We start from the raw sequence: 7,651 nt of genomic DNA on the forward strand, positions 1-7,651 counted from the left end.
ACTTGTAGTTCATAAAAGGAGTGGACATAACTACTGCCCACTTTAAATATATTTTCTGATATATCCTACAAACATACCAGTGTGAACATTGTTGAAAAACGCGGGAAAAAACGTAACATTTTAACTGTGTTTAAACTTTCCAATTTTCATTGCATCGTTGCGTGAAAATAAAGTCGTTAGACGAGGACTTTTAAAATCTTATTTTATTAAAACGCATTCAGGAACATTCCCAGAACGAGCAGTAAGATGTTTAATAAGAAGTAGTATTTTTATTACGCTTGCGTGTAACATGCATTCATGTATACAAGTGTGACAATAAAAATTGGAAAGAAATCGAAAATTGGCTGACAAAATTAGAATACGATTTAAATGAAATTTATTTTGTTGTAAACTCTTTTGTTACGAGATTTCAAGTAAGATAAGTATGGTGGCTGATTTAAGACATTCGTTAAGTCACGTTGGCGTGCGCACGTTTGACGTAGCATATTTCATTGTGTCGTCTTTGTGCGAGCGAAAAACGCGCGATGTCGAAATTTTGGAATTATTGATTGTTATTTTGGCATGCGAGCCAGCGCGACATAACGAAATATAAACCAAGACAGAATGAAACATTTCAAACCTGTGTGGCATTTGGGGCGCATACCATTAACAAAAATTTCGTTTCAAAGACGCGAGCCAACGTGACATAATCAAATGTCCTAAATCAGACACCATAGATTAGTGAACATTTCAAGTGCATAAAGTCTTTGAGTAATTCAAAGGAACAATAGATGATAAGGCATTCTATCCTCATATGATATCTCACAGGCTGATATGCGATTTGGCAGAAGTAAATTCAAGAGTATAAAGAAAACTTCTTACCTTAGAAGTCTTTCTCCTCGTGATGATCCTTTCCACATAATATTCTTCTGGTAAAACATTAGAAGTAACATCAGTTTTAAAGTCTACAAAGTGACCGTTATGCAGTACTTCATAATTTCCTTTCGGACGCGTAGTGATTTTGAAACAGACATGGCAAAATCTCGCAGTAGCCACTTGGTGATTGTATCATATGTGCACGTGAATTTCGATCGTTACTTGCAGTTATACATTCCATGGACGCAATGGGGTAGGGGATTTGACAATGAAATACACATTCCTGAGTATTCAGGGATGGATCCATGAGTTTGTGGTTGGGGGACGGAGAGGCGAGAACTTTTGGTATATTAAAGTGTATTTTACGTGATATTTAAAGAGACGTTTTACGTGACTTGTTTGCTCTATTCACTCCATTTTGTAATTGATGTTTAAGAAAGACATGCAAGCGAAGCGAGTTGCAAATTTCATGCTTTTACCCTTCTGTTGAATAGGAATATCGTCACCTCAATTATGAATGACTATATTTCGCGAGCAGAAAGTTAATGTTTGCTGGCCAGTAATCTAACTTATAGTAGTTGTGATATAACTATGACTTTCGTGCGGAAGGACCAAAATTAATGCTATACCAAAGGGCGACGTGCGAAGGATGCAAGAAAAAAACATATCATGCAGTTGGACTTCGTCTTTCTATGGCATACATGATCAGTATTTAGTGAGAAACGATGTTAAAGGTTCAAATGTTCATAGGAGTATTCCACTCCACGGTATTATTAATACTTATTACTGATGTGCGATCATAACGAGCAGAAAATTCTTAGTGCCTTCAGCCTTTAATTGCATTGAAAAAAAGTATTCTATTAACAGAATTTAGTGGGGTGCGCTTGGCCGCCCCTTCCCAAATCCGCCACTGTTATATACTAAGTATATTCAATTAATCAGTTGTGCATTTAAATGCTATGTAACGTTGTATACAATATAACGGTACAATACTGTAAATGTACATTTTACTAAGTAAACATGACATTCCATTCTTTTCCATATTGAGCTTGAAACTTACGGCTGTTTCATTATTTTAACTTCTTAAGGTACTTCCGCCATCTTGAATTTAGAGTGACCTTCATTTGAAGTGTGAAAATATAGTGAACAAAAGCTTTCAAATGCAGCTGTTCCAGAATACAAAAACAGCCCAGTTTTCAAGACCTGAACTAAAAGTAGCTGTATAAAAAGTAAAACTAAAATTTGGAAATAAACAAAGAAGATATTTTACCTGTATTTTTCCAAATTTTTGGTTAGATTTATAAATCCTTTCAAAATACTTTATTAAAAATTCATGAATGGCAAAAGTTAGTTCAAAGTTTCAATTAGTGCATAGGAGAATTGTCTTTCTGAATAGAACTAAACTTATTACAAAATCTGTTTTCAAACCTTACCACCTCATGTATTAAAACTAAAATAAATCTGTACATATTGCTATTTTCAGCATACATAAAAGTAGTGCAATGTGCGGACAATGATTTTTATACGTATGGTGTACCAAACTGCCTAAAATTGTAAGACAAGTCTCAGACTTAATGTGAACAAGATTTGACAACGATCCGAAATTCTTTTCAAGGATTGTCAAGTATAAGAAAGGTTTAATTTATTATAGTGGAATTTATGTACTTACGCGCTGCTTATCTCACGGAAAATTTGGTGGAAATGGAATTTTCGGCACTTCCTGCGGTAACTACCGAAATTATATATTTAACGTAACTTTCTCACTCATACGTGATTGTATATTTATAAATTATAAAAACAATCGAAATATTTTTAGACAATCTTGAAACATTAGGCCACAGTATTTCCGCATACTGGTCCAGGACAAGTTCGATGTGTATAGTGATTCCTTATTAGATGTTTCATGCCTCGTAAACTAACCAATTTTGATCTATCGACTTTTTAAACAATATGAGAATAATGCAGCATGTTTTTGAAAACACAGTGAGAATAAATCGCAGAAAAAATGTACAGCCAAATATGTAAGGAGGTAATACAATTTGTATACAGTTGTAGATAACTACGAAACATTTTACAAAATGCAGTCAGTTGAACTTCTCACGCGAAAACCTGATGATTAAAATCAGCAATATATCAAAAGTAACTTTTCTGCATCTTGGTTCTTCGTTAAACAATGATATTTTTTCACATTTTCATAGATTTAAACTGATAATAAATGTGCATTGAAATTCCGGCATATAAATGGACATTGACTTTACATTACTGCTGTGTTGACAGCAGAAACAGGGGTCCAGTACTAAGACTGTCTACGAAACCGAGGATAACGAGTTCTTTAATATTGAAAATTACGAACATTGGGATCAGTGTTCAGTATACACCTGAAAATGATAGACTTGCTATTTGCCGAGTGCACACTTGTTATCGTCGTTAATATAAAGTAGACTTGTAAATATTCGTACACATGCATAATCTCATAAACACTCCTTTAATGTATGTTCTCTGAAATAACAAATAACTGGCTCAACTGAGACACCATACTTTAAAGTAAATTCAGTTTATTCACCACGAGGTTCAAAATGCACGGGAGTCTCGTGATAATACATGCCTTTAATTTCACATGGTTGAAGTGTAAACAAATAGTTAAATTTGCTTCGTTTTATTTCTCGCGGAAAAGATCGGAGGGTTTCTTATATTGGACTAATTATAGAACATCTATGCATTTAAAGTTGAAAGTTGATTGTTTTCTACAGGACGTAAAACTGAAACAATTAAGCACTTTTACTTTTTCAGCAATGTTCCTCAGGTGAACTTTGACACTGTTTACGAAGAGAAATCAGTTTTGTGTCATCTTGAAATGCGTTGTTCGGCTGAAACGTATAGTTCCCGGAAAAGATCTAAAATGGTTTATTTTTGGGATTTTTGTTTTATTTATAAATTCAACACAGTGTGTAATATTTACAGTTTTTGAAAATGATTGAAATTCAACTTTATTTTAGAAAAAGTTTCGATCTTTAGTAATATTTTGTCAGCGGATGCTTACAAATTTTAAGTGAAACGGCTTTCTTGTCCAAGGGAGATGTGTAAAGCGAAAAACTATCATTACACATTGCGTTTATTCTTTAAATGTGAAGGATCGGTAACACATTTTGGAGATCGGACAGTGAAAAACTATACTAAATGGATATCTCTAACCATGAATAAGGAGACATACATATTTCAGTAAGGAATCTCAGGTAAAAGAACAATCATATATTTTATTCCTTGAAATAAGCATGGCGGCGAAATATTTTAGAAAAACTGTGCTCGTGTTTTGCGCATTAGAATGTTTAACGACATTTTCTTGAAAAAGTAACGCTCGTATGCACTATTTTGGCATTTCTTTGATTTGAAAATAAATGTTTTATAACAATTTAGGTTGCATACGATACCGAAATTTTGCACCAAAAATGTTCACTCATTTTCTTCCAAAGCACTGTGGAGGTAGGGTTCAGCGTAGCTTTCATGCTCACAAGTTTACCAACAGATATATCTTTTCAATTTTTATCATATATTTTTTGTGTCCTTGCATTTCGAAAGCTGTTTCGAGGGTTCTGATTTTTCACATGGATTTCTAATTTCAATTTGCGAAAATACCTTAAGGTACTTCCGCAAATTGAAATTAGAAATTTATGTGAAAAATCAGAATCCTCGAAACAGCTTTCGAAATGCAAGGACACAAAAAATATATGATAAAACTTGAAAAGATATATCTGTAGGTAAACTTGCGAGTATGAAAGTTACGTTGAACCCTTTATCCACAGTGCTTTGGAAGAAAATGAGTGAACATTTTTGGTGCAAAATTTTAGTATCGTATGCATCCTAAATTGCTATAAAATATTTATTTTCAAATCAAAGAAATGCCAAAATAGTGCACACGAGCGCTATTTTCTCAAGAAAATGTCGTTAAACATTCTAATGCGCAAAACACGTGCACAGTTTTTCTAAAATATTTCGCCGCCATGTTTATTTCAAGAAATAAATATATAGATTGTTCTTTTACCTCAGATTTCCTTACTGAAATATATATGCCTCCTTATCAATGGTTAGAGAAATCCATTTAGTATAGTTTTGCACTGTCCGATCTCCTTAATTTGTTACCGATCCTTTACATTTAAAGAATAAACGCAATGTGTAATGATAGTTTTTCGCTTTACACACCTCTTTTGGACAAGAAAGCCGTTTCACTTAAAATTTGTAAGCATCCGCTGACAAAATATTGATGAAAGATCGGGACTTTTTCTAAAACCAAGTTCGATTTCAATCATTTTCAAAAACTGGAAATATTGCACATTGTGTTGAATTTATAAATAAAACAAAAATCCTCCAAATAAGCCATTTTAAAACTTTTCCGGGAACTTTACGTTTCAGCCGAACAACGCATTTCAAAATGACACAAAACTGATTTCTCTTTGTAAACAATGTCAAAGTTCACCTGAGGAACATTGCTGGAAAAGTAAAAGTGCTTACTTGTTTCAGTTTTACGTCCTGTATAAAACAATCAACTTTCAACTTTAAATGCATATATGTTCTATGATTATTCCAATATAAAAAAAAAACCGTCCGATCTTTTCCGTGAGAAATAAAACGAAGCAAATTTAACTATTTGTTTACACTTTAACCATGTGAAATAAAGGCATGTACTACCACGAGACTCCCGTGCATTTTGAACCTCGTGGTGAATAAACTGAATTTACTTTAAAGTATGGTGTCTCAGCTGAGCCAGTTATTTGTTAATTTCAGAGAACATACAATAAAGAAGTGTTTATGAGATTATGCATATGTTCGAATATTTACTAGTTTACTTTATATTAACGATGATAGAAAACAAGTGTGCACTCGGCAAATAGCAAGTCTATTATTTTCAGGTGTATACTGAACACTGATCCCAATGTTCGTAATTTTCAGATAAAGAACTCGTTATCCTTGGTTTTGTTGACAGTCTTAGTACTGGACCACTGCTTCCACTGTCAACACCGCAGTGACCACTAATGTAAAGTCAGTGTCCATTTCTATGCCGGAATTTCAATACACATTTATTGTAGGGATAATACACGCTTTTTTGTGTGTGTAGTAACGTCTGCAGAAGCCCGCGCGATTGTTTGTGACCGAGACCGAAGGTCGCTATTCTTGCATAAAAATATATTTCACGACGATTTATGTATTGTTTTCATATGTGATGACTTGACGATTCCGGTACATTTTTACTTACCATTCCAGTTGTTCTCGGAAACCGTAAACATGTTTTAAATATCCGTATCCAGGGCTCAGAAATAAACATCACTATCAAAAGCACATCCTGAAGGTTTTTAAGCGATTTTTTTTATCTCTCATTATTACAATATAAATTACCGATAATTTTTCATATCAGTTCACAATCTGGTGGACTCGATCACAACTTCAAGAATAATAACTTTACATTCGAGTTATATTGGAGTACGGATGAGTACGAACGTAGTGTCATGTTTCCAAGCTGTTTATATAATTTCTTCGAGAAATTAGATAAAAACATACTGATTGATACATATCAAAATCATAAATATAATACCTAAAAACAAAGAATCGTACAGGTAAACACGCAATTCTTTAAAATTCACGGTTGTCTACAAAATCTGAATTGACGCAGAGTTAAAATGGGAGTTTAGCGTATTCGTTAGTTACTCAACTTACTGATACAGTAAATCATTCTATGGTTTAGATTGCATATTTAATGCTTCAAGTAGAGGTTTATATGAACGAAAAAAGACGTAGATACTAGATGTCAATCTGCGCAGAATTACATATACGTCCCTGGGAAAGCATTTTTAAAAATAAAAATCAGGTATTAACAGCACGTGAATTGCCTTGTGCGTACGTGTGCGTGTTATTTGAATGTGTCACGTTGTATTTGTTAATACATCTGTTTGTAACAAGATACTTTATGTATACGTTACAAGAAATAAACTTTGAATCTTGAATCTTGTTTGCACACGATTTTTCTCCTGTTAATACATGGGCGGATCCAGTGAAAAAAGTAGTTTTTATGCAAGAATATCTGTTTAAATCTATGAAAGTGTGACAAATCATCAGGTTATCTACAATTGTATACAAATTATAATACCTCCTAACATATTTTGTTGCACATTTTTTTCTGCGATTTATTACATGCTGCATAAATTCTCATATTGTATAAAAAGTCGAAAGATCAAAATTGGCAAGTTTACGACGCATGAAACCTCTAAGGAATCATTATACACATCGAACTTGTCCCCGACCAGTATGCGGAAATACTGTGGCCAAATGTTTTAAGATTGTCTAAAATATTTGCATATATCGTGATAACGCAAATATTTCAATTGTTTTTATAACTTAAAAATATACAATCACGTATGTGTGAGAAAGTTACGTTAAGTAATTTCGATAGTTAGCGCAGGAAGTGCCGAAAATTCCATTTCCACCAAATTTTCCGTGAGATAAGCAGCGCGTTAGTACATAAAGTCCACAATAGTAAATTAAAATTTCCTTATACTTGAACAATCCTTGAAAAGAATTTTGGATCGCTGCAAATCTTGTTCACATTAAGTCTGAGACTTCTCTTACTATTTTAGGCAGTTTGGTACACCATACATAGAAAAATCATTGTCCGCACATTGCACTACCTTTATGTATGCTGAAAATAGCAACATGTACAGATTTATTTTTGTTTTAATACATGAGGTGGTCCGATTTGAAAACAAATTTTGTACTAAGTTTAGTTCTATTCGGTAAGACAATTCTCCTA

This window comes from Mercenaria mercenaria, unplaced genomic scaffold (genome assembly GCF_021730395.1).
Source record: "Mercenaria mercenaria strain notata unplaced genomic scaffold, MADL_Memer_1 contig_4893, whole genome shotgun sequence".
NCBI lineage: Eukaryota > Metazoa > Mollusca > Bivalvia > Venerida > Veneridae > Mercenaria > Mercenaria mercenaria.